Source organism: Aotus nancymaae, unplaced genomic scaffold (genome assembly GCF_030222135.1).
Source record: "Aotus nancymaae isolate 86718 unplaced genomic scaffold, 86718_ANA_hifiasm-v0.15.2.pri h1tg000029l, whole genome shotgun sequence".
Lineage (NCBI taxonomy): Eukaryota > Metazoa > Chordata > Mammalia > Primates > Aotidae > Aotus > Aotus nancymaae.
Window position 1 is genome coordinate 78716718 of NW_026988442.1, and position 26545 is coordinate 78743262.

Genomic DNA, 26545 nt, shown 5'->3' on the forward strand with positions numbered 1-26545 from the left:
ACCTAGTCACCTCTGATTTGAGGAATCATATACATGTTTATTCAATTAATTCATTTCTTAAACTACTACTGTGAAACAGAGTGTAGATTTGATTCTAGGAAGATGCAAAAAAAAAAAAAAAATGCTTATGGTGAATGAGAGAGACTTGTAAAAGCATTGCAGTACTCTGTGGCCAGAACTAAAAGAGAAGTGTTTACAACATTCTCTGGGAACACAGGAGAGAGAGTGCCTCATCCTGGCTGAGGAGTTGAGGAATAAATACTTGCCAGAGGTGGGACATTTAAGGTGGGCCTGTGGAACAGAGAACTCAGTGAAAGGCATTTCAGGTAGAAGGGATGCTTAGGTAACGATGCAGTGATGTGAACCTTCACAGCAGGCTTGTGGAGAAAAAGCAACTCCAGATAATTAAGTAATGACCTGGAAATAAAAAGTTACAGTGAGACTGAGAGTGGAGGAAAGACCTAGATGAGGTCTGGGGTGTATGCAGTGCTTCTGGGTCTGGCCTTGCACCTCAGACAACGAGGAGTCTCAGCAGGTTCAAAGAGAGTAAGCAGTCAGTGAAATAACAGGTCTTTGTCTTCTTCCGATAACCCTTATCCCATTGTCCTTTAAAACTAGCAACACTGCCAGGCTAGGAAGCAGGATATCTAATCTGAGTATGGTCCAGGTTGCCTACACAGATGAGAAGGCTCTGGTACGGTGGAAAAGGGAAATACAGTAGAAACAGCACAGACACTGTATATAGATAAATTTCAGACTTCTACTGAATATCACTTCAAATCACAAATAGAGACCCAGAATCCACTGCACAACTATGTATGAAAAGGTTAAAAAAGCAAGGACATTGGTGGAAATGTGAGGTCATCACTGGGCAGCCCTAGGTTTTTGCTAGCCAAAAAGCCAGTAGATACAGGAAAGCAAGCATAGGAACCCAGCTGATTAGTGTAACATAGCATTAGCTTACCTGAATTTATGAGTTCAGGGCTCTGCAACCCAACTGGTTATGAAAAGGGATTGGGAGAAATATGGTCAGACAAGTAAAAGTAATTAACTTCAGATGGATTAAACACTTAAACATAAGATCTAACACCATAAAAACCCTAGAAGAAAACCTAGGCAAAACCATTCAGGACATAGGCATAAGCAAGGACTTCATGACTAAAACACCAAAAGCATTGGCAACAAAAGCCAAAATAGACAAATGGGATCTAATTAAACTCTGGAGCTTCTGTACAGCAAAAGAAATAATCATTAGAGTAATCTGGCAACCAACAGAATGGGAAAAAATTTTTGCAATCTACCCATCTGACAAAGGGCTAATATCCAGAATCTATAAAGAAGTAAAACAGATTTACAAGAAAAAAACAAACCCATTCAAAAGTGGGCAAAAGATATGAACAGACACTTTTCAAAAGAAGGCATATATGAGGCCAACAAACATGAAAAAATGCTCATCATCACTGGTCATTAGAGAAATGCAAATCAAACCCACATTGAGATACCATCTCACACCAGTTAGAATGTTGATAATTAAAAAATCTGGAGACAACAGATGCTGGAGAGGATGTGGAGAAATAGGAACACTTTTACACTGTTGGTGGGAGTGTAAATTAGTTCAACCATTGTGGAAGACAGTGGCAATTCCTCGAGGACCTAGAAATAGAAATTCCATTTGACCCAGCAATCCCATTACGGGGTATAGATCCAAAGGATTATAAATTGTTCTATTATAAAGGTACATGCACACGTATGTTCATTGAGGCACTGTTTATAATAGCAAAGACCTGGAACCAACCCAAATGCCCATCGATGATAGACTGGACAAGGAAAATGTGGTACATACACACCGTGGAATACTATGCAGCCATAAAAAACAATGAGTTCATGTCCTTTGTAGGGACATAGATGAATCTGGAAACCATCATTCTCAGCAAAATGACACAAGAACAGAAAATCAAACACTCCATGTTCTCACTCATAGGTGGGTGTTGAACAATGAGAATACATGGATGCAGGGAGGGGAGCATCACATACTGGGGTCTGTTGGTGGGGGAATGGGGAGGGACAGCAGGGTATAGGGAGGTTGGGGAGGGATAACATGGGGAGAAATGCCAGATATAGGTGACAGGGGGATGAAGGCAGCAAACCACCTTGCCATGTATGTACCTATGCAACAATCCTGCATGTTCTGCACAAGTACCCCAGAATCTAAAGTGCAATTATATATATATATATATATATATATATATATATATATATATATATATATATATATATATCTGGTGATACTTAACTTTATGAAGGGTGTGTCCTAAATGGTTGACTCTTAAAATCTACACAGGGCTACTTCAGGAAGGTAGTAAGAACTCTTTCCTATGTGCAGTGAATATCATGCAAGGAGTGGACTTAAGCTACCTCAGAAGAAATCAGCTTCATAAAGACAGTGGAAAAAATCACTAAGATCCATTTCTAGGGAAAGAGCTTAGATTCTTCTTGAAAGGGTGGTCTTGACAAAGGAAAGGCATGCTCAGCGTTTCCTGATGTGGGGTCACCTAAAGTTAGGAAAAAGATTTCAGTCCTACTAGCTCTGAATTCTTCCTAGATATTATATCTGCTTTACTACAAAGTTGAGGTATAAGTAAAAAATGGAACTCAATTCTGCATTGAATGGTTCAGTGCAGCCTAAAAGGGTCATATAGATCTGTGAAAGTAAATTATTTGTTCCCCACCCCAGGTAACACCTGGCTTCATTAGAACTAAATAATCAGGCATTACTCTTGGGCTCTATCTGATTTCTTCATGGTAGATCTCTTTCATTCAGATTCATATTTTCTTTTGCTTATTCTCTTCTGAGCTCTTTACCAGTTGTTAGCCGTTCTGTGGTGTAGCCACTGAACATCAGCAGCAGCATTCATTTTGTGAAACTGGAAGATGCTTAGAAAAACAGATAGGCTTTAAGAAATGTGTTTTATAACTATTACCTCTCCATAACGAGGTCTATTTGTTTTGGGAAATTAACTCTTCCTTCTAGGGAGAAGACAGTCATTAACTTGAATTAATGCTACATGGTAGGGATGTTTCAGTCATTCCTTTAACTGGCCTCAGGCTCCTTATCTATAAAATGGGAGAGGAAGGTGGGTTACATGACCTGTAAAGTTTCATTGTACATTTAACAAACATTTACTGAACTTCTCGTATGCACTAGGGACAGCCTCGTGCCCTGGGCATTAAGGAAATGAGAAAAGAGAGAAAGACAAGTGATGCTGGGTGGCGCCAAGTCCCAGGAAGTGCCCCTTCATCTCACAAACTCTATTATTCTAAATAAGGCTAGTAGTAGCAAAATAGTTTATGCAAGATGTATGCATGGTGATACTAGCTGAGTGCATACTTAACACCTCCCTGCTGCCAAATTCTGCTTTTTGGGCAAGAGCTGGAAAATTTATTGCTTCATAATATGGGGTGTCATTAGCACACCTGTCATAGATTTTCCAAATTGCAAGATTTCTCTGAAAGGAGCCAGAGACCCATGTAAAGCTTAGGCCTCTGGGAAAGCTGGAGTTAGTTTCATTTTCCACTGTGGTGGAAGTGTTTGTTCTGAGTCTTTTATCATTGAGCTAATATAATAATAGCACAGTAATAGCTTTCTGTGTTCCAGGCCCCTGCTAATTGTTTTGCATGCATTAAAGGTAGTCATATTTTGTTCAGGGGTATGTTCCCAAAGACCTTTCATAATTTGTTGCTTGTATAATTTACAGCTTGCATAATTCAACATGGATTCTCTCAAAGGACAGTGGGTGTTTTCTGTTCAGCCACTGAGACGGTCCCACTATGTGGTAATCAGTGGTTTACAGTTTACCAACTTTGCCATTTTTGACCTTTTTTAATTGGGGAATTTGCATGATTTCAAGTTTTATGCATGAAATAACATTAATAACATTTTCATGTGACCACAATTTCAAATTTACCTCATTCAGAGCCTCATCAAATGTGACTAGACTGTAGCTCATTCTGTCCCACAATAATTTTGTGCAGGAGGTGCCCTTACTATCCCTGTCTTACAGGTGTGGATATAAGCCCAGAGAGATGAGTGCTTGCCTAAGGATGTACAACCAAGAAGTAGCCTAGAAGGGTTTTGAACCCTGGTCAGTCTGATTCTACAGCATTAGCTATTCCAGAGAGATTACATGATAGGGCCCAAGTTAAATGATAGGGCCCAAGTTAAATGATAGGGCTGCTTATTATCTACACTGAGACCTTGAGACCTGAACCTGGGCCTTTCCACTTTCTTTTTTTTTTTTTTTTTTTAGATGGAGTTTTGCTCTTGTTGCCCAGGCTAGAGTGCAATGGCGCAATCTTGGCTCATTGCAACCTCCACCTCCCGGGTTCAAGTGATTCTCCTGCCTCAGCCTCCAAGTAGCTGGGATTACAGGTGCCCGCCACCACTCCTGGCTAATTTTTTTTGTATTTTTAATAGAGACAGGGTTTCACCATATTGGCCAGGCTTGTCTCAAACTCCTGACCTCATGATCCACCTGCCCCAGCCTCCCAAAGTTCTGGGATTATAGGTGTGAGCCGCCACTCCCAGCCCCGCTTTCTATCTAGAACTCTCTCCATTCATTCCTCTGTTTGTTTGCTCACTCATTTATTCAAATGCCAGTTATTTATTTACTTTCTTATCTAAGTGTATTAGTTTCCTATTGCTGCTGTAACAAACTTGGTGGCTTAACACAATTTATTCTCTTATAATTCTGATAGTCAAAAGTCCAAAATAATAGTATTGGTCAGGCTACACTCTTTCTGGAGGCCTCCAGGGAGAAATGTTTCTTTGCCTTTTCCAGAATCTAGCATTCCTTAGCTTGTGGCCCCCTTGCTTCTATCTTTTTTTTTTTTTTTTTTTTTTGAGACAGAGTTTCGCTCTTGTTACCCAGGCTGGAGTGCAATGGTGTGATCTCGGCTCATCGCAACCTCTGTCTCCTGGGTTCAAGCAATTCTCCTGCCTCAGCCTCCTGAGTAGCTGGGACTATAGGCATGCACCACCATGCCCAGCTAATTTTTGTATTTTTAGTAGAGATGGGGTTTCACCGTGTTGACCAGGATGGTCTCGATCTCTTGACCTCATGATCCACCCGCCTCAGCCTCCCAAAGTGCTGGGATTATAGGCGTGAGCCACCGCGCCTGGCTGCCTCTATCTTTCCAGTCAGTCTCTCCAACCTCTGGTTTCATCATCACATCTCATTTTCCTCTCTAGGGTCCCTCTTACAGGGACCCTGTGATGATATGTAGCCCAACTGGATAATTCAGGATAATTTCCTTATCTTGAGATCCTTAAGTTGATCAAATCTGCAAAAATCTCTTTTGCCACATAAGGTAACATGTGCTCTCAGATACCCAGGACTGGGATGTGGACATGTTTTGAGGGTAGGCATTATTCTATCACACTAGGTAGCACATGTTAACCTAGCAAGCTGGTAGTATCCAGAAGATATTGGTCTAAGTACCAGAGAGGCAAAGATGCCTGACATGGGTCTTTACTTCAATACTCAGTCTATAGGATGCTGGGGAGTAGAGAAGGAAGGTAGATAATCACATATATTCAACAATGTAATAGAAGACAAAATATAAGCTTGCTCACATTCTGAGGGCACAAAGGAATGTGTCATGAAGCCCGCTGTTCACCCTGGAGACTCTGCCTCCTGACTCAGATTTATTTTTAATAATCCACTTCTCTTTTAGTCTCTTTTTTCTCTTGAAATGGATATGAGGGTCATGTGCTTCCCCATGAGTTCCATGGCCTGCCTTTCTCAGAGCATCTTATGTTCCCACTGTTCTGGGACCATGTCTGATTATCAGGGCACATATGCTTGGTGCTTTATAGTTTACTAAGCACTTACACAAGATGGATCTCAATGCTTGGTGCTTTACAGTTTGCAAAGTACCTACACAAAATGGATTTTATGTCTTTCTTCCAACAGCCTCTAAAGTAGGTATTTTCAGGCTCATTTTTTTCCGAGGCTCATAGAGGTCTCAGATCTTCAGGGACTGGGATGTGGATATCTTTTGAGAATGAAGTCACAAATGCCAAGTGGTAGAACTAGAAATTAATCATAGATTTTCCTATATGAAATACATGAAATTAAACTGGGCAGTTGTCTGTGGAGTATTTTGATGGTGTGGTGGAAAGTGAGCACAGTCTAAAATCTCAGGTCACAAAGTCACTGTCTCAAAATATTTTAAAAATCCACAAATACATAAAAGAAAACTGAGATAAATTAACAGGCTATAAAATGTTCGATTCTCATTTCCTCTGAGGAAGTGACAAGCATATGAGTCATAGAAATATTGTCATATGTACAGGGAAGGTGACATATGCCCCTAGGATAGACTCATTTCATCAGGGAGAAGGGAAGACCTGAAAAGATTAACTTCAGGGAGCTCAAGGAAGTAAAAGCACCTCCCAGGTCCCTGCTGCCTTGTCTTTCCAGCTCATTCTCTCTAGGTGTTTTAGGATTTCATATGTGTCATGTTTCGTATTCATGTCACTCACGCCACCATTTCATTTAGCTAAGTAAGTTATGAAACTTGTGCTAGAAAAGAAATACAATGAGACATGACAGGGGGCAATTAAGCATTAAAATAGAGCAGCTCATTGGAGAGGGACATCATTCCATCACAGTTATCTGCCAAAATATTTAAACATGGACAGCCTGAGTACGATGCAAATAGTCACAGCACTAACGAAGGATTACCCCCTTTACAGGGTCCCTGTGTCCATAGCTACCTTCTGCGCTTCTTCATTGTAGCTGCCATGCTTCCTCTTGTTCCTGCTTTTCTGTATGGAATATGAATTGAATCACATTAGCTAATTAATTTAGAAAAAAAAAATGAATGGACAAATGGAAACAGTAACTGGGAGGAAAAGGACCCAACTGTGGGTACAGCTTCTGCCATTACCAAGACTTATAGACTCAGACGGTCACCTAAAGTCTCTGGGTTCTTTGTTTTTCACATTTTAAAAGAAGGGAATTTAGACTTAGTTAGGGATTATAAATCTAAATGTCTTCAGTCACCAATTAATGTAAATAAAGTAGTCCAGATATGAGAAAAATCAAGTACCCTCTAGAGGATTATATTGCATTTTTTAATTTTTGATAAAGAAATAAATACAGAGAACTTTTTTCATTTGTGTTTTATTAATAGGTAAAAGCCTTGCTTTTGAAAACCATGCCACAGCAACCCACACCTGATTTAATGCCAGAGAAACAGGAGGGAGTGGTGGGGACTATGGCAGACTAGAGAGCCTCTGTCTGGCCCGAGGGAAGCAGCCACAGCTCAGTGGCAGCAGATTCAGAAAACCCAGAAACACACCAGTGCAGAAAGATGGCCACATGTTTCAAAAGAAGATAAAATTTTAAGTTTTGCAGGCAAGTCTGTCTGTAAGTGATGGCTTTAAAAAAACATATGTAGAATGATTGAAACATGTACTAAACCAAGGGAAACCCTTAAAATGATGATTTCAAGGGTTTTCTCTTGCTCTTAGAGCTCTGGGATTTTGACACTACTCTTCCCAGTTCTATAAGGCCTGGACTACATGAAGTATAGCATAGGCCACATTTACTTATATGACCTGATGCTATCTGACACTTACTGAGCATCTGCAGTGTACCAGTCACTATTCTGATCATTCTACAGGTATGAACTCATTGAATTTTCACAAAACGCTTAGAAAGAGTGACTGTAATTTCACTTATTTTACAGAAGAGGAAACTGAGGCAGACAAGTTAAATAGCTGGCCCAAAGTTATATATTACCAATGTTAGGTCACTTGAGATCCTTTGCACCCTTTTAATTAGCTGAGTAGACTGCTGTAAAAATGAAGTGCAAAAATGTTGTCAAGAGCTTGGTGAGTCATTGGCCCAGTGGAGAGCCCAGAGAGGTTAATTATAGGGATCAGCAAAATTTCTATGGTGTCTAAGTTTTTGGTGCTCTCGACCTCTTTATCCCACCTTCTTGAAGAGCCCTGAGCTGTTGTGTTTTCTGGACCCAGCTCTATTCTTTCCAAAGATGGTCTTTGTTCAGTCGTCAATCCCTTAGTCTGCATCTAGAGCAATGTAGTATGTTTCCAAGTTATTTCCATTTAAAGTGATCTAATTGAACATCAGAATTACTTTTTCCTTAAATAGTTATTTAAACACACTCTGAGATGTAATTAAGCATGGGGAAAGAGACCCTTTTCCAGTTATCCCTAAGCTTGTCAATCATGAAATATATATCCAGTTCCATTTATGGTATGTGGAAAGCACATGACATGGCCTGAGACCTTCCTCACTGAAGCCCAAAACTTGCCTGGCAGAGATATTATTTCACAAATTATAATTCTTATCAGAGGTGGTGGGAAATTTTTGACTTTGAACTTTACCTTTGTTGTGCCAGATCCCTATTGACTTCAGTAGGAATAGCACCATGTTCAAGAGGCCAAAGAAGATACCCTGAGCCAGTGAAGGAGACACAGGGTATATTGAGGGATATTATATACAGGATGGTATATTATATACAGGATGGTCCAGTGGCTGCAGGCTGGACAGGAGAACCACAACCGCTTGCAAAAAGCATGCAGTTTATACAGCATTTTCACTTAGCACACTCCCCCTAGCAACCTCCACCTGGCAATTTCCATCTAACCCAAAACAGAGAGCCCTCATCACCTCTCCAGCCTGCATTCCATAGGATGGGTCATAGGTTCTGATGTTCCTCCTCGATAAGGATTGAATCCCTGGGCTGTCCACTCCTGGATTCCTTAGCTTGGAACTCCAAACACTCATTCTTCTTACACAGTAGGGTCATTATCAGGGTATGCTTAAGTTATTGCTGTTGGGTGTGTCTGCCATACAACCTCTTTCTTTCCTTGTAATGATTTAAGTATACTTTAAACAAACCCCAAAATTTAAGTACACCAGAGAGAAAAGTTAGGATTGAAAAATTATATTATTAAGTGATTAATTACAAAAGATCTTTTTTTAAAAGAAAACTCCTTTAAATAGCAATATCTTTAGTATACAATGTAAATTTTCCAAATTTCTAACAAAAGATTTTTTTCCATGAACATATATACATACAAGGCAAAATTGAAGTATTTGTGGTTTTCAAGATCTGGAAAGTTCCTGACTCTCTTTCTGGTTCATCCCAGCCCTGGCTGAGTATCAGAATCACCTGAGGGACTTGCAACAGAATCTGCTCTATGAGCATCTCCTTAAATCTGCTGACTTCAAATGATGCGGGCTGGTAGTCTGCTTGGTTTTGTTGTTTCCAGGTTGACAAATCATTTTGACTCCTCTTGTCCATAGATCTGTGCCGGGAACCAGTGAGGTACATCAACACTCATTCGTTTTACCATAACCTTTTCCCTCAGTTTGAAAAGGTTAAAATAGAGTTGGAGTGAAGTTCACAGCCCAGAGTCTAACTCTAGCACATGCTGTATTCATCTATACCGATTTTTATGCACATAGAACACCTGTGTCAGTAAATACCCTGGAAGTTAATCAGTGAAGAGAAGTGAACTCTTAAGAGAGCTGGATTGTAATTTACAGAAGTTGTTTAGAAAGTGTTTTCTTTCTTTTTCCCTTTTTTTAGCCTTAACAAAATGTGGTAAGCAAACGTAAATATATCGATCGACAGTGAGTACATTGAGTGAGTGAGGCACGCCAGTTGGGAAAAAAAAAATCTAAAATTCTGTTTGTTGATAGAGTGGCTAAGTCTTTGCACAGTTATTTATAATATTTTCATACACAATAAGGATATGAAGCATTTTTATTGAGAGCCTTTATTTATGTCTGTGGCCTATAATCTACTGAAGTCTCAAGGGCTTTTGATTCTGCTTTAAGCAATTGGTCTTTTCTGTGAATTGTTATGAACTTCGAATAGCTGCTGAAGTGGGCGATGGTGGTAAAGGGAGTATTTTTATTGTGTGTTGAGACTTAAAGGGCTGAAACTGTTTCTTGAGGAAGCAGATTTCTTTCTTCTTTTGTTTTAAGTGACATCCACTGTTCATGTAATAAGTTCAGATACAGAAGGCAGAATTTCTCACAACCAAAATGCGTGCTTAGATTCAGGACAGCCAAAATTAACATCTTTCAAACAAGATGAACATTTCTTTTCTCTTTGAAATTATTCTGAATGCTATCCAAGATGGCTGATCACTAGCAGCTCGGGCTCGTAGTTCCCAGTGAAAGTGCAGAGAACGAGAGGACGCCACACTTTCAGACGAATATTTGTTGCTCACGGACCAGGAGATTCCCAGCAGAGGAGCCCCACGTGTCGCCAGGGCGACTCTTGTGGCCGGCGCAGCGGTTTTGCTGGTACCTTAGCGCGCCAGTTTTTGGTGCAGAGTCCGGAGATTCCCAGGCAGAAAAGCACCATTCATCTTAACACCGCTGTTTTGGCTGGCGCAGTGGTTTGCTCAGATTTTGGCACTGGGAATCAACAAGTTGGACGTCTGCTCAGAGACCTAGTTAGAAAGTCGGTAACTACAATGACAACAGACGGATAAATATATAATGAAGGGAAGAAATCAGCGTAAAAAGGCAGAGAATACTCAAAATCAGGATGTCTCTTCCTCTACAGGGGATCGCAATTCCTCATCAGTAACGGAACAAGGCTTAATGGAGAACGACTGTGTTCCAATAACAGAAGCAGGTTTCAAAACGTGGGTGATAAGAAACTTCTGTGAATTAAAAGAACTTGTTCTAACCCAATGCAAAGAGACTAAGAACCTTGAAAAAAGGTTTGATGAAATGTTAACGAGAATGGACAATTTAGAGAGGAATATAAGTGAATTGATGGGGCTGAAAAACACAACACGAGAACTTCACGAAGTATGCACATGTTTAAACAGTCGAATTGATCAAGTAGAAGAAAGAATATCAGAAGTCGAGAACCAGCTCAGTGAAATGAAACGAGAAGACAAGATTGGAGAAAAAAGGATGAAAAGGAATGAGCAAAGTCTCCAGGAAATATGGGACTATGTGAAAAGACCTAATTTACGTTTGATAGGTGTACCTGAATGTGATGAAGAGAATGAATCCAAGTTGGAAAATACTCTTCAGGATATCATTCAGGAAAACTTTCTCAACCTGGCAAGGCAGGGTAATATTCAACTCCAGGTAATACAGAGAACACCACAAAGATATTCTTCAAGAAGACCAACCCCAAGGCACATAATTGCCAGATTTATTAGGGTTGAAATAAAGGAGAAAATACTAAGGGCAGCCAGAGAGAAAGGTCAGGTTACCCATAAAGGGAAACCTATCAGACTTACAGCAGATCTCTCAGCAGAAACCCTACAAGCCAGAAAAGAGTGGGGACCAATATTTAACATCCTTAAAGAAAAGAACTTTCAACCCAGAATTTCCTATCCAGCCAAACTAAGCTTTATAATCGAAGGAAAAATTAGATCCTTTACGAACAAACAAGTACTTAGAGAGTTCACCACCACCAGGCCTGCTTTACAAGAGCTTCTGAAAGAAGCACTATACATATAAAGGAACAACCAGTATCAGCCTTTCCAAAAATATATCAAAAAAAAAAGAACAGTAACACAACGAAAAATTTACACTAACTAATGGGCAAAACAGCCAGCTAGCATCAAATACCAGTATTAAAGTTATATATATTCTAATCGGATAAAAAGCCAAAACCCATAGGTATGCTGCATCCAGACCCATCTCACATGCAACGATACACAAAGATTCAAAACAAAGAGAAGGAGGAAGATTTATCAACCAATCAGAGAGTAAAAATAAACAAATAAATAAAAAGCAGGAGATGCAATTCTCGCCTCTGATAAAGTAGACTTTAAAGCAACAAAGAGCCAAAGAGGCAAAGAAGGACATTACATAATGGCAAAAGGATCAATGTAACAAGAAGAGCTAACGATTTTATAGATCAACGAGATAGAATATTAACAAGGACATCCAGGACTTGAACTCAGACCCGGAACAAGTAAACTTAATAAACATTTATAGAACTCTCCACTTCAAATACATAAAACATACATTACCACCTCACAACTATTCCATAAGTGACTACATAATTGGAAGTAAATCACTCCTCAGTAATCGCATAGCATTTCATAGGTTTAAATGAAATATTGGTTGGCTGCTCGTTTGTTATTTTCTTCCCTTATTCCTTCCTGTTTACATCAAGTATAATTATTGGTATAAAAGAGGTTTTCGATACCCATTACTCAACTGCATTCTAGCCTGGGCAAGAAAGCAATACTCCTATTCTCTCTCTCTCTTTCTTTTCCTTTTTCCTCCTCTTCTTTATTCTTTTTCTTTCTTTCTTTCTTTAAAAAAAAAAAAAAGAAAAAAAAATGTTAATGCTAAAATCTAGATGATTTTATGAACGTTTGCTATAAAACTCAATGTTGCTATTATGTTTTAAAAAAAAGAAATTATTCTATAAAATGAATTTTTTGGTTTTATATCCTACAGAAATACCAGATATTCAGATTGTTTTCAAAACAGCCTCATTTGAGAGCACCTGTTGGCTGGCACACTAACTAAAGAGTATTTGTCTCGTACATCCAAAGTCATATTAAATACTTTGAAAGGAACAGAATAGTTTTAAATACATCACTAAGAGTTTAAATAGGTCTGTACATTCTTCTCTGGAATTTAAGAACCCTGGCTTAATGGGTTCTGACTCTACTTTCTTGTTCTCAATTTCTACCTAAATTCTGTGCTCAGACACGAATTCTTTTCCTATTAGATATTTTGACCCTGAACTGAGTTCTTACCAAATAAAAGCAGAATATGGTCTTTCTGTTAAAACAAATATAACCTGTGAATAAAATGATGCGCTGGAAAAGCACCTTCTCTTACTACAGGTAAGCTGGTTATTGCCAATGTACGTACCTGCTGTTTCCCTAGCTCATCTCAGCAGAGAGCCAGCCTTTATTTTGAATACCCAATATGTGTTTCATGTCAGGAGGTTCTGTGGCTACCATCCAAAAGTTGTTTCCCTTTAGTAAGTGTGTGGTTTGAACAAATACTTTGGGCACTTCAGATCATTAACCAGGCATATCAGTTATTTCCTCCTCTAAGAAACAAATGAATTTAAACAGAGCAAAATCACGATGATATCAATCCTTGAATTTTGACATCACTTTTATTCACTTGAGGCTAAAAAATTTTGTCTTTTGTTTTTTTAGAACTTGGCTCATTAATGCTTTGTGAAATGGAGAGAAAATAGGCTGTGAAAGAAAATGTAGTTTTGGAATGAAGAAATAGTTAAGAAAGAAGTGGAAAGGGCCTGCTGGAAAAAAAATACACTTTCATTACTGAGATCTCTGCTATACAGTAACCTTTTAGCTATATTGTCCTTATTGATTTTGTCTGCACAGCGAGCACAGCATGGCAATGAAGAGAAATCACCGGGTGTGGGGTGAAAGGAAAATGGTCTGGCCAGGGGTCTGCTGCCGGCATTTAAGTCATTGCAAGACTCAGGTGTTAATTGGCCTGACAGGCTTATCTGAGGAGGCAGAATCACAACCTCTGTGGCTTAGAAGTTTGTGCCTGGGTCCTCTGGAGTAGTTTCTGGGTCTAGAAAGGTGGCCATCTTCCTCTTTACAGCATTCAGCTGTAAGACAAGGGATTGGGCTGTGATAGGGGTGCACAACCACCTGAACCTCAACCCAGAATAATTCCATAGAGTCTCTGGCAGCTGAGACTAGGCCTTAGTGTGTTTAAATATTTTCCCCAGGCAATGCAAATACCATTGCTATGATTGTGAGTATCAGTCAACTCCATGATCTTGATGATCTTTTCTGGACAACTCACCTCTATGAGGAGGGGCACGGGGAGAAGATTCTTTTGTTAGAGAGAGAGGGGGTATCACTATGTTGCTCTGGCTGGTCTCGAACTCTTGGGCTCAAACAGTCCTGCTGCCTTAGCCTCCAAAGTAACTGGGATTCCAGGTGTGAGACACCGTGCTCAGTTCTTGGAAAAATATTCTTAAGGAAGTTTAACTTACAGGTCATGGGAGAATGTAGATGCTGAATGAAAGTTCAATGATTATTTCTTCTTACACTAATAATTATTTGCTGTGGCCTGGGAGGGGAACGACTGTCTAATCCTAAATCACTTAAAGCCTGTGCTAGCTGTGCCACTGTCCAGAGGTGTCCCCTGCACGGGACTTTGTCAACTCCTAGGCCCTGAAAGGGTAGAGATAGTAGAGAAGTCTATTGAGGTTGCATTCCTCCTTCCCACTTCTGTGTCAGTCTATCAGCCATCCATTCAAATACAGAGGCAAACAGTACTCAGTATTTCTTCTTTGCTCCATGTAAGAGTTAATTTATGTTAATATAGGGAAGAAATCATCTGATGAAAGAGATCTTGTAGACCTTTTCTATATGTAGATGCAGAAAAAGCTTTCAATAACATCCCTCATGATTAAAACAAAAACCCTCAATAAACTAGGTACTGAAGGAACATACCTCAACATAATAAGAGCCATCTATGACAGACTCATAGCCAATATCTCACTGAAAGGGCAAAAACTGGAAGCATCTCTCTGAGAACTGGAACAAGACATGGATGCCCTCTCTCACTACTTCTATTCAACATGGTACTAGAAGTCCTTGCCAGAGCAATTAGACAAGATAAAGAAATAAATGTATCCAAACAGGAAAAGAAGTCATCAAACTATCTCTCTTCACTGATTATTTGCTTCTATACATAGAAAACCCTAAGCCCTCTGCCAGAAGACTCCTGGAACTGATAAATACTTTCAGTAAAATTTCAGGATACAAAATAAATGTACCAAAGTCAGTAGCATTTCCATACATCAGTAACAGTCAAGCAGAGAGCCAAATCAGGAATGCAATTCCATTTACAATAGCCATAAAATACCTAGGAATACACCTAACCAAGGAGGTAGAAGATCTCCACAGAGAACTACAAAACACTGCTAAAAGAAATCAGAGATGACACAAACAATTGCAAAGACATCTCATGCTCATGGATCAGAAAAATCAATATTGTTAAAATGGCCATACTGCTCAAAGCAATCTACATATTCAATGCTATTCTTACCAAGCTTTTTTATACAACTAGAAAAGAATATTCTGAAATTTGTATGGATTCAAAAAAGGGCCCAAATAGCGAAAGCAATTCTGAACTAGCTCACACTTGTAATCCCAGCACTTTGGGAGACTGAGGTTGAAGGATGCCCTGAGGCCAGGGTTCAAAATCATCTGGTCAACATAACAAGACATCATCTCTACAAAAGAAAAACATAAATAAAAAGATTAGCCAAATATGGTAACATGTACCCATAGTCCTAGCTACAGAGGAGGCTGGGGCTGGAGGATCAGTTGAGCCCAGGGCTTTCAGGCTGCAGTGAGTCATGATCACACCACTGTACTCCAGCCTGGGCAACAGAGCAAGAACAAAGCCAGAGGCATCACACTACCCAACTTCAAATTTTACTACAAGGCTACAGTAACCAAAACAGTGTACTGCTGCTACAAAAACAGATACATATACCAATGGAATAGAATTGAGAACCCAGAGATAAAGTCACACACCCACAGACAGCCATCTGATCTTCAACAAAGTTGAAAAAAAACAAGCAGTGGGGAAAGGCCTCCCAGTTCAATAAATGGTGCTGGGATATCCAGCTAGCTGAATACAGAATTAAATTGGACCCCTGTCTTTCACCATATATAAGAATTGACTCAAGGTGGATTACATATTTAAATGTTAAGACCTCAAACTATAGAATCCTAGAAGAAAACCTAGGAAACACCATTCTGGACATTGGTCTTGTGAAAGAATTCATGATTAAGTCCTCAAAAGCAATTGTAACAAAAACAAAAATTGACAAGTGGAACATAATTAAGGAATATCTGCACAGCTAAAGAAACTATCAACAGAGTAAACAAACAGCCTACAGAATTAGAGAAAATATTCACAACCTACACATCTAACAAAGGTCTAATATCCGGAATCGATAAGGAACTTAAGCAAATGAGCGAAAAAAAAAGAAAACAACCCCATTACAAAATGGACAAAAGACGGAAACAGACATTTATCGAAGGAAGACATCCATGTAGCCAATAAATACATGAAAAAAAAATGCGCTCAACATCACTAATCATCAGAGAAATGCAAATCAAAACCACGAGTTACCATCTTACGCCACTCAGAATGGCTGTTACTAAAAAGTCAGAAAACAATAAATGCTGGTGAGACAGTGGAGAAAAGAGAGTGCTTATACACTGTTGGTAGAAATGTAAATTAGTTCAGCCATGGTGGAAAGCAGTTTGGAGATTTCTCAAAGAACTTAAAGCAGAACTACCATTGACTCAGCAATCCCATTATTGGATATATACCCAAAAGAAAATAAATCATTCTACCAAAAAAGACACATTTGTTCATATGTTCATCACAGCACCATTCACAACAGCAAAGACATGGAGTCAACCTAGGTGCCCATCAGTGGTGGTTTGAATAAAGAAAATCTTGTATATATACACCACAGGAAGCTACACAGCCATAAAAAAGAAAGAAATTGTGTTCCTTGCAGCAACGTGGATGCAGTTGGAAGCCATTATCCTACGTTATCCTGTAACACAGGAACAGAAAACCAAATACCACATGTTGTCATTTACAAGAGGGAGCTAAACAATGGGTAATCATGGACATAGAGATGGTAACAAAAGATACTGGAGACTACAATAGGGGAGGCAGAGGGAGGGGGGCAAGGGTTGAAAAGCTATATCTATGATGCTTACTACGTAGGTGATGGGATCAGTCACACCCCTAACCTCAGCATCACACAATATATCCAGGTAATAAACCTGCATATGTATCCCCTGGATCTAAAATAAAAGTTGAAATTATATTTTTAAAAAAGACTGCTATGAAGTCCCAGCAGTCCCTCACATCCTAAAGAACACATATAGAAGAGGTGCTGGTTGGAGAATTTGTGAAGAGGAATTTAAATGAGAAAAAGTTTCAGGGAGAGGCAGATCTGGAAATGAATCCTAGCTTTCGCCGTCAGTTGGTTTTGTCATTTTGGGCAACCTAATTAGCTGGAGTTGCACTTTCCAGGTATAATAAGGCTAAAGGGAAAGATTTCTGTTTCCCCAGTGGTTCCTTAGATATAATTTCATTTAACAGTCAGAGATAATGTATGAAAGAGTACATAGCATATTTTAAGTATTCAATAAACAGTAGATATTATCATTAGTATACAGCTAATCTACCATCTACTTATCATTCACAGCCAAATTCGTCCTGCCTCACCTTACTGTACTTCTATGGCCAGTGCCACAGATGCCTTTTGTAAGCCTAAAGGTTTAGCGTTGGAGAAAATCTTGAAGCTATGAGAAATGTAGACACCTCGGGAGTGCCAAACCCAGGGTCAGGTTCCTCGGCAGGACGGGCCGTTTTGGTGCTGTCTTCTTCCACTGCACAATCTGTTGTCTCCATACTCCAGCTACCAGTATTTTCTCACTTAGATATGTTTTCTGAAATCTCCTTCGTAAAGCAACATTCCAAGCAAAAGAAATTAAGATGACAAATACTTCAGAGAGCATCATTCACATATTAATGTGAACCAGTTAATCTGAGGATTTGCTGTATCGACCCATCTCAGAAAATGGGAATTTAGGACATGGTATTTGACGGGGAAAGAGAGAGGCAAATAATTTCCCTAAAGTGATTTAGGAGCTTGTAATCTTCTATAGTGATTGAATAAGTCTGGGTGAAACCCTAGACTTATTCAATAGACTAATTTCTAACGGCTCTTTCCCCGGGTTCCCTGGCTGAACAGGGAAAGAGCTGTTAGGAATTAGCATAGGGATACAAAAGTGAGAAAAAAACAAGCAAATGCAAATTACAAATTATAACCCTCATTTTATGGCTTGTCAGGTGCCACATGCATGCAAAAGGGGAGAGAAACTGTGGTTCTTCTCTGTCCTCGTTCCCTCATGTTCTCAGGATCCAGTCATGAGGCTGATACTCTTTTTTTTTTTTAATTATCTGGCATTTTCTTTTTTTTTTTTTAATTTATTTATTTTACTTTAAGTGCATACTATATCTGGCATTTCTCCCCATGTTATCCCTCCCCTCCCTCCCCACCCCACCCCCCCGCTGTCTCTCCCCTACCCCCCAACTGCCCCCAGTGTGTGATGCTCCTCTCTCTGAGTCCATGTGTTCTCATTGTTCAACACCCACCTATGAGTGAGAACATACGGTGTTTGGCTTTCTGTTCTCGTGTCAGTTTGCTGAGAATGATGTTTTCGATACTGTCTTAAGTAAATGTTGAGGGTCTGGCCTGCTGTCGCAGGGCCCCTCACTGCATGCCTTCTGTGGGATGCACCAAGTGTCAAACCAAGTTCAAAGGGGCTTTGGGAACAATCCTATTGAATTGAGGTTTATGATGGCTTATATTTTCACCTCATTTGTTTAAATGAATAGCCAAGAATCTCATTCATGATGATTCCATTGTTTTGTAAATAGATCAAAATATGTTTGCTCAACCACTGACAAATTGGGTACCACTGTCACCAACAGCTCTCAAGTTCCCACTAACAACTTTCTTCTTATAAAATGTACAGGTGCTTTTTTTCTGTGTTTTATTTGATAGGTTTCCTACCTACCCCAGCCCCTAATAAATTTTGTTCTACATTAAATTAATAAATTAGCACAGAAAACTCATTTCTCCCCATTAAGGGCGAGCCTATCCCTTGGTCTGAATTAATAAGCTTCTGCTATAATTATAAGTGATCATCTGAATACAATTCCTTTCCTTTCCTGCTACAATCTTTTTTATTGTACTTATAAAAATAATTTGTAAACATACCCTTAAGATATAAAGTAGGCTATATTTCTCTTGGGTCACTATATTTAATTATTCTAACCCTACTGTTATTGTATTTTTCTTTTCTGTGCATTTTTATTACCTTTTTTTTTTCTTCTGAGCTTTTGAACCTCACCACTGGGGGATTGGCAGTGAAAATTGACACAGTGATAATAAATGTGTGTTTTACCATTTACAGCGTACTCTTGCAGCATCATCTCATTTGAACCTCACATTAACTTTTGAAATAGAAAGGGCAGAAAGTTCAAGCTCACCTCACTGGTGAAGAACCTGAGTTTGACACAGGCAGTTGACTTTCTCAGGTCATACAGTGAGTCAGGCTGGAGTAGACTTGATCTTTTGATTCCAAGTTTCATATCTTGCACGTGTGGCAGTAATTACTTTCTATACCAGTGACTCTCAAACGTGGCTGTGCCTTGGGATCATTTGGAGAGTTAAAACAAAACAAAAAAACACTAATGTGCTGGTTCCATCCTGATTCAGTTGGTCTGGGGTGTGGCCTGGGCATGAGGATTTTTAAATTTCCACAGTCCTGTTCTCATGTGCAGCCTGGGCTAAGAATTATTGTAGGCCAGGTGTGGTGGCTCACACCTGTAATCCCAGCACTTTGAGAGGCTGAGGCAGGCAGATTACCTGAGTCCAGGAGTTCCAGACCAGGCTGGGCAACAGGGCGAAACCCTGTTTCTACAAAAAATACAAGAACTTATCCGGTGTGTTGGTGCATGCCTGTAGCCCCAGCTAACTGGGAGGTCTAGGCTAGAGTCCAATCTGGGTAACAGAGACCCTGTCTCAAAAGAAAAGAAAAGAAAAGAAAAAGAGTCATTGTACTGCAAGGCATTAGGCTTGGCTGTACGTTTTTCTTTTCTTGCTCCCCGTGCTAAAGCTTCCTGTGGCTATGGTCTTGTTTTCACTAACGTACCACCAGCCTGTACCCTAGAGGGGCCAGCCTATGCCTTCTGCGTAGGAGACATGCAAAGCTTCTGGGAAAGGTGGGAGTCGAGTTGGTCTTTGGCAGAGAGTAAAATTCAGATAAATGGAAATATCCTTTGATCTGTGGGTGCTCTGATGAGAGACAGTGGAGGATCATGGGCACTGTGATGCAAGGAAGCAGAGGACTATGGGTATTCTGGTGAGAGGAAGCAGAGAATGTTGGATAAGTTTAAAGCCTTCAGAGGCCAACAGGCTAGATTCGGATCATCACTGAGCAGCCACTCACAGTAGCCTGATGTTTGAGGAGTTACTTAACCTCTGGGGGCTCTGAAGAGCTCACTCCCAGCAATGTCTGATGCATGGGTTGGTATGAAGCTCGTTGCTAGGGAGGAAGTGGGCATGGGGCAGTTAGGTCAGTGGTCACTCAGAAAAGTGACTAGGGCATGAGGTGGCCCCTGTTCAGAGACCCCGGACTGGACTGGGTCAGTGAGAACTAGCAGAGGCATCTGAGCAAGCAAAGTGTGGAGGAAAACCCTGCTGCTGGAGAAACCTTCTCAGAAATAGAAAATCATTTCATCTGGATTAGTAGGAGGACAGTATGGCCCAAACGGAATAAAAAGACAGGACTCTAAATCTGCCCCAGTAAGTGGTGCCTGCTAACTGAGCTTGAGGCCTATTTTCCTTTTCAAAAAATTGAACAATTAGCAAGTGTTAGAGAGTTACCAAACTGAGACGTTTTTCTTGATATAATGACAGGCCCTGGAAATTCAGTGGAAGCTTGGCAGAAAGGATGTGGGCAGCCAGGCCCCAGGGCTGAGTCTCACCGCGAACCCCTCTTAGCCCCACCAGTTCAAAGCCTTACACATAGAGCTGAGTTTCCAGAGTGGCCTGAACCATAACTGCTCCTGACTCTCCCATCAATGTCTGGCATAATCTTTGACACACAGACTTGCTGACTTTGCTGGGTTGAAAGAGAGATGGAGAACTGGGCAGCATCCTTGTGGCTTAGTGGGGGTTATTGCCAGAATGCTTTAGGGTTATTGTATGCAGGAGTCTATAAAGTGATCATCCAGGATCTTAGAGATGAGGGCTTGGATAATCTCATATTTATTGGTGAGAGCTTGGATAATCTCATATTTATTGGTGCAGCCAAGACCACAGGCCATATTTACCAACCACTGTCATGTTGATGAGCACTGTGTGGCCAGCATTTGTCTGGTTTCCAGGGAAAGAGCTGTAGTGTGACTCAGTTGGGTCAGTCACCCTGTGGGGTAAACAGGATGGTTAGCAAGTCTTAGGTGCTCAGGAGGAGGAATAGAAGGCAAGACAGGTAATTTGAAGTCACTGACTCTCAGAGCTAAACATTACCTCCAACATCCAACTGCCTCATTTTGCCCATAAAAGACTTGGAACCAACCCAAATGCCCATCAGTGATAGACTGGATAAAGAGAATGTGGCACATATACACCATGGAATACTACACAGCCATAAAAGATGAGTTCTTGTCCTTTGTAGGGACATGGATGAATCTGGAAACCAACATTCTCAGCAAACTGACACAAGAACAGAAAATCAGGCACTGCATGTTCCCACTCATAGGCGGGCATTCAACAATGAGAACACATGGGCACAGGGAGGGGAGCATCACACACTGGGGTCTGTTGTGGGGAACTAGGGGAGGGACAGCGGGGTGGGGAGGGGGTTAGGGATAACGTGGGGAGAAATGCCAGATATAGGTGATGGGGGAATGGAGGCAGCAAACCACCTTGTCATGTATGTACCTATGCAACAATCCTGCATGATGTGCACATGTACCCCAGAACCTAAAGTACCGTTAAAAAAAAAAGATGTCATAGATAACCTTTACCAAAGTCATACCACCCACGAGTGGCAGACCTGGAACCAGCATCCAGCTCAGTGGAGAGTTTTCTATTTCCCTCTCCTTATGACTGTGGCAACAGAAGATGTACTTGGTTGCCTGACACTAAGATGGCTACTGGTGAAATCTAGAAGACTATTTAGCTGGAATAATTTGGAAGAGCTTTTCCAGGAGAGCCGTTTGTCTTGGGAACCACAGCTTGGCCGGTTTATTATTCTTCAAAAGCAGGGATTTTGCATGAAGAAACTCATTACCCAAGTTTCAGATGTACTTTTCTATTGCTTTTTCACATACATATTCTAACTTTCCTAATTGCCTTTGAGGATCATACTTATTTCCTGCTAATTTATCTAAATTTCCTTTCCTCTCTTACCAAGATGAATCATCTGGCAGAATTACAGCTGTCTTCGCCAAGCAGCTCTTTGCCTCTCTACTCCCACTGAGGCTGTGAGTTGTTTGTCAGAATGTACATCCCACTATGCGACAAAGAAGCACCTCAAGTGATAGCTTCCTGCTACTTCCAGGGGTTAGCGATAAAAATAATAGTTTTAACGTCAAAGAGTACACCAGGACAGTATTACTAGGAAACATGTCTTCGGTACAAATGTTCAAGCAGTTCCGCACTACCCTATGCACTGAGTTTTGCCTGACTGGAGACAACAGGTACTAGAAGAAGTACAGTCTTACTGCTTTATCCTTAAGTTCCATTTAGGTACAAATAGGTGGAGCTTCTCTCTTTTCTGACATGAGCCCCCAAGAGAATTAACTATGCATTTTATCTCTGACTTTCAAAAGTAGTGTAGCTAATGCACCTCGGTTGAGCTCTTCTTTTAGGTAGCCCCAGGAAGGAAGAAGGTGGGAGGAATAGAGTACCTTGACTGGGAGTTGGTCTCTGAGTCTTCAGAAATTCCCAGGACGTCTTAGGGTAGACAACTGTTTATGGCTTAAAAGTTGATTTGCTCCTATGTGAGAAGATGCATGTGGCAGAGGGTGTCAGTTAAAGGATAAGGGTGCAAAATCTCATTTTCTAAGAGAGAAAAATCAATTCAGTGGTGCTTTTATCTTCTGTGCAAATATCCTATTTTTTTTTTTGCTTTATGTCTATGGTGGCAAAATACTTGTTTAAAAAATGTTTTCTGTTGAAAGTACTTAGGAATAGTTAAGTAGTTCAGCAATACTCTTACTCCCGGTGTCATCAGAGGCAAAGCATCAGCATATTCACTAACATTGGACATTTATTGAATGCCTTCTTTGTTGCGCAGTGTGTGCTGATAAGGATGTGATATAGACAACATTATTCCTGCCCCGAGAGTATTACATTATAATTGTGACCTGGTGAATTGCATACAGTATCTACTTAATGAACTTGGACTGACGAGTTCTCTTTTCCATAGGAACTAGGTATTGTTACTATCATTATTATTGCTTTTAAATACTTAAAGAATTCTTTCTTTGTAGAAGCAGTTGCTTTCCAGTCAGTTCCATTTAACAAGCTCAGAAGAGATACAACTATTTTATTTGCCAGCAATTGCCACATGCACAAAAATGATATGATATTGACTACATTTTCTGAAACAAAAATTTGAACACCTTGGTCATCTGATAATGTATATATATGAGAACAATGAGATAGAATTTTATTTTGTTTTAAAATTTTTGTTAAAAAATTAAAATTATATATTATTATATATAACATGATATTTTAATACACATTGTGAATGGCTAGATCAAGCTAATTAACATATGCATTATCTCACATACTTATCATTTTTTGTGGTGAGAACACTTGAAATCTATGCCCTTGGCAGTTTTCGGGTATATATTGTTGTTAAGTATACGTAACTCTTGAACTTAGTCTCCTGTCTGAATGAAATTTTGTATCCATTGACCAATATCTCCCCAACCCCTGCTTCCACCCAACCCCCTAATAACTGCTAGTCTACTCTGATTCTGAGTTCATCTTCTTTGGATTCCACATGTAGTTGAGATTGTGTGATATTTGTCTGTCTGTGCCTGGCTTATTTCACTTAACATAATGCCCTCCAGTTTCATCCATTTGTGACAGAACATTTTAAATTGCTTACATTTATTTTGATTAAAATGTTGTCTGGGAATCTCAGACACATGGCCGCTGTAGATGAGTGCAATAGACAGCAGCACTCTAGCCACGCACCTACCATTTACTACTCAGTGACTGGGTTGTCAGTTTTTTGGGGGGATGACCCTTGCTCAGCCCATGAGGTCAGCTTCCCTACCCTGTGAATTCCTTTAGAAAACAGGATGAAGGGGGATTGAATTTGACTTGCAACTTTCAACCTTAAGTTATGAGGGTTTTATTTGTTTTGTGGCTGTTGGCGTTTTCCCCTGCTCTAAGCATTTAAGTGTAACTATTACCCACGGAGATTCCTTATCTACGTGACATTCTTACCTGCGTTTTTTGGTTTCTATCATCTACCCAGCTTATACTCAGACAACTATCCATGGGCAACAAGGACATAATATCTGTTGTTAGTCTTCTTAGATGTCCAGCTACCTGGAGCATACCATTAATGAAAATCTGGGAGGACATTTTTACACCGTTCTATTCCACAGCAGAGTTTCCCTTTATGTAAAGTGGTTTTAGAATTGAACCTATTTTTTCAGGGAAATAAATGTTGCTGATAGATGGAACAGGCAATAAAAGCATCATCTGAAAATTTATTAGTATAACTCCACGGATCTGTTCAATGTGGAAGACAGTCGGTAATGTTGAGGAGGGTTTTGAGTGAAGAGTAATGTGGAGATGTGGATTGATACGCCAGTGGTCATGTGGATTGATACGCCAGTGGTCTTGGGTTCATATTAGAGACATAAAGAAAACACTTTGTTCTCTTATCCTTCATACACATTTAATCGTGGGGATTTTACCGTGTGCTTAGTTCACTTTGTAAGTCAAATCCAGGGATGAAAAAGAAGAGTTTTATATGTTTTGCCTGACAGTTGTAATGTTAAGCTGTGAACAAATTGGGATGTTCTTTTAAAATCCTGTGATTTATCTGACGCTATTTTTCCCTCTTTAAAATTTAGTATGCTTGTGCTGAACAAAAACTGCTAGCAATCCCTGGGAACATTGTTATGGTATTTGCTGAAGTGCTATCTAAAGTGACAATATATTTTGCACACCCTCCCCACCACCAGAAAACAAATGAGTAAATCAATCACAGAAGATGAAGCAACCACCGGGACACGCTGGCAGCTGTCAGCCAGACGGCCGGCCTCTCTGCGTTTCCATTTAGCTCCTGTTATGGTGTGTGTTTATGTTTTGAACTAATTGAGTCATCATTAACTATGGAAGTGGTAGTGGTTTGCTAAACCTATTCTGCTGGTAGTCATCTGAGGCCAGGCCTGACGTTTCTGACATAAACACCACTTCCATAGAGGAATGGCCTGGGAGCCTTGGGAGAGATGCTGCCAGTAGCCTGGTTCATGGTTGGCTAAAGATCACAGATTCTCAGATAGCATTACTACCATTAGGGATGGATCTGTACCTGCATGGCAAAGTCCAAAATAGGTCACTGAGTCTGTGGAAAGAGCATGACATGCAAAATCAGAACTGTATTTAAATTCTGGCTCTGCCACTTACTGTTAAACAGGTCACATAACAACCTAATAGAGCCTGTTTCCTTGTCTATAAAAGGAGTCTGGTATATTTGCCCTATATTGCCCTTGCCATATATATAATGGTATGTCTGAACTCACTTGGTTTAACTCTGAGATGTTATACAAATATGAATCATTATTTATTATGTCGTTAGTGTTCTGGAAACATAACACTAAACACATATTATTTTAACACCACCCTGATCTCTGCCTTATGTGATCAGTCCTAAATTATAGCTTTTTATATTTTTGCTATGAATTAGTAGGTGGATATGGCACATGGTTAGATATTCAAAATGAACAAGTTCTGTTCTAGCTTCTACAACTGACTGGTTCCTAAAGTTGGATGTTTATTCATATCCCCATAATTTCATTTTGGCATCAAGTTAAAAAACTGTAAGTACTTTAGAGTTTTTCCCCCTACAATGCTAAGATTTAAGGATAGTCTCCATCAGAAAAATAATGAATGAGTTGGAAACAGAGGGTAACTGTTATTACCATCAGGATACGTGCAGTGTTAATACATGGATGCTTTATGTTCACCATCAGACTTAAAAATAATGATAAAAGTAGATGAGTTAATTGTCTTTATTTTTCTAAGGCCTTGCAACCAAGAGCTATTTGGGATTATTCTTCCCATAAGCAAATACCATTAGAAAGGGCTCATATTAGGTGTGATTTTTGGTGACTGTTAGGAGTACCTTTCACTAAGCTCTCACCGGCCTTTTGTTTCTTATAGGTGGGCCCATCTTGGGGCCCAAGAAAAGTATGCAGCTAAAAGAGAAGGGTTTTTTTTTTTTTTTTCAAGAGGTAAGGAAGAAGGAAGATAGAAATACACATCTGGAAAAGAAGCATAAAGTTTTTTTATGCAGAGGATCTTCTAGGTAGATCTAATCTTAATGACATTAGGTATTAAAAACCCCTGAACTTCAGCAGTGTTTTAAATATTTATCCTTCAAAGTTGAGTTTTTACAGATGATCAAAATTGTATAAATTTAAAGTGAGAAGAGATCTTTGAGTGAATCTGTGTGCATTTTATTTTAGGGATGAAGAAATTGAGGGACAGAGAAGTTATGTGATAACTAAAATTACACAGCTGGCTAGTGGCAGAGCGAAGAGGGAATGTAGATTTCTTGTTCTAAGGCTTACTAAAAATGGGACTAGATGTCTCCACCCTGGAGAAGAATAGACTTTTAGATCATAGTGAGATG

At 39.8% G+C, this 26545-nt stretch overlaps 1 protein-coding gene across 5 annotated transcripts in view; it reads left to right on the plus strand.

Annotated features, from left to right (window-relative positions):
• The window catches only part of NCKAP5 (NCK associated protein 5), a 970844-nt gene that overhangs the window by 642594 nt on the left and 301705 nt on the right, over nt 1-26545 (plus strand). The gene's annotated exons all lie outside the window — the stretch shown is intronic.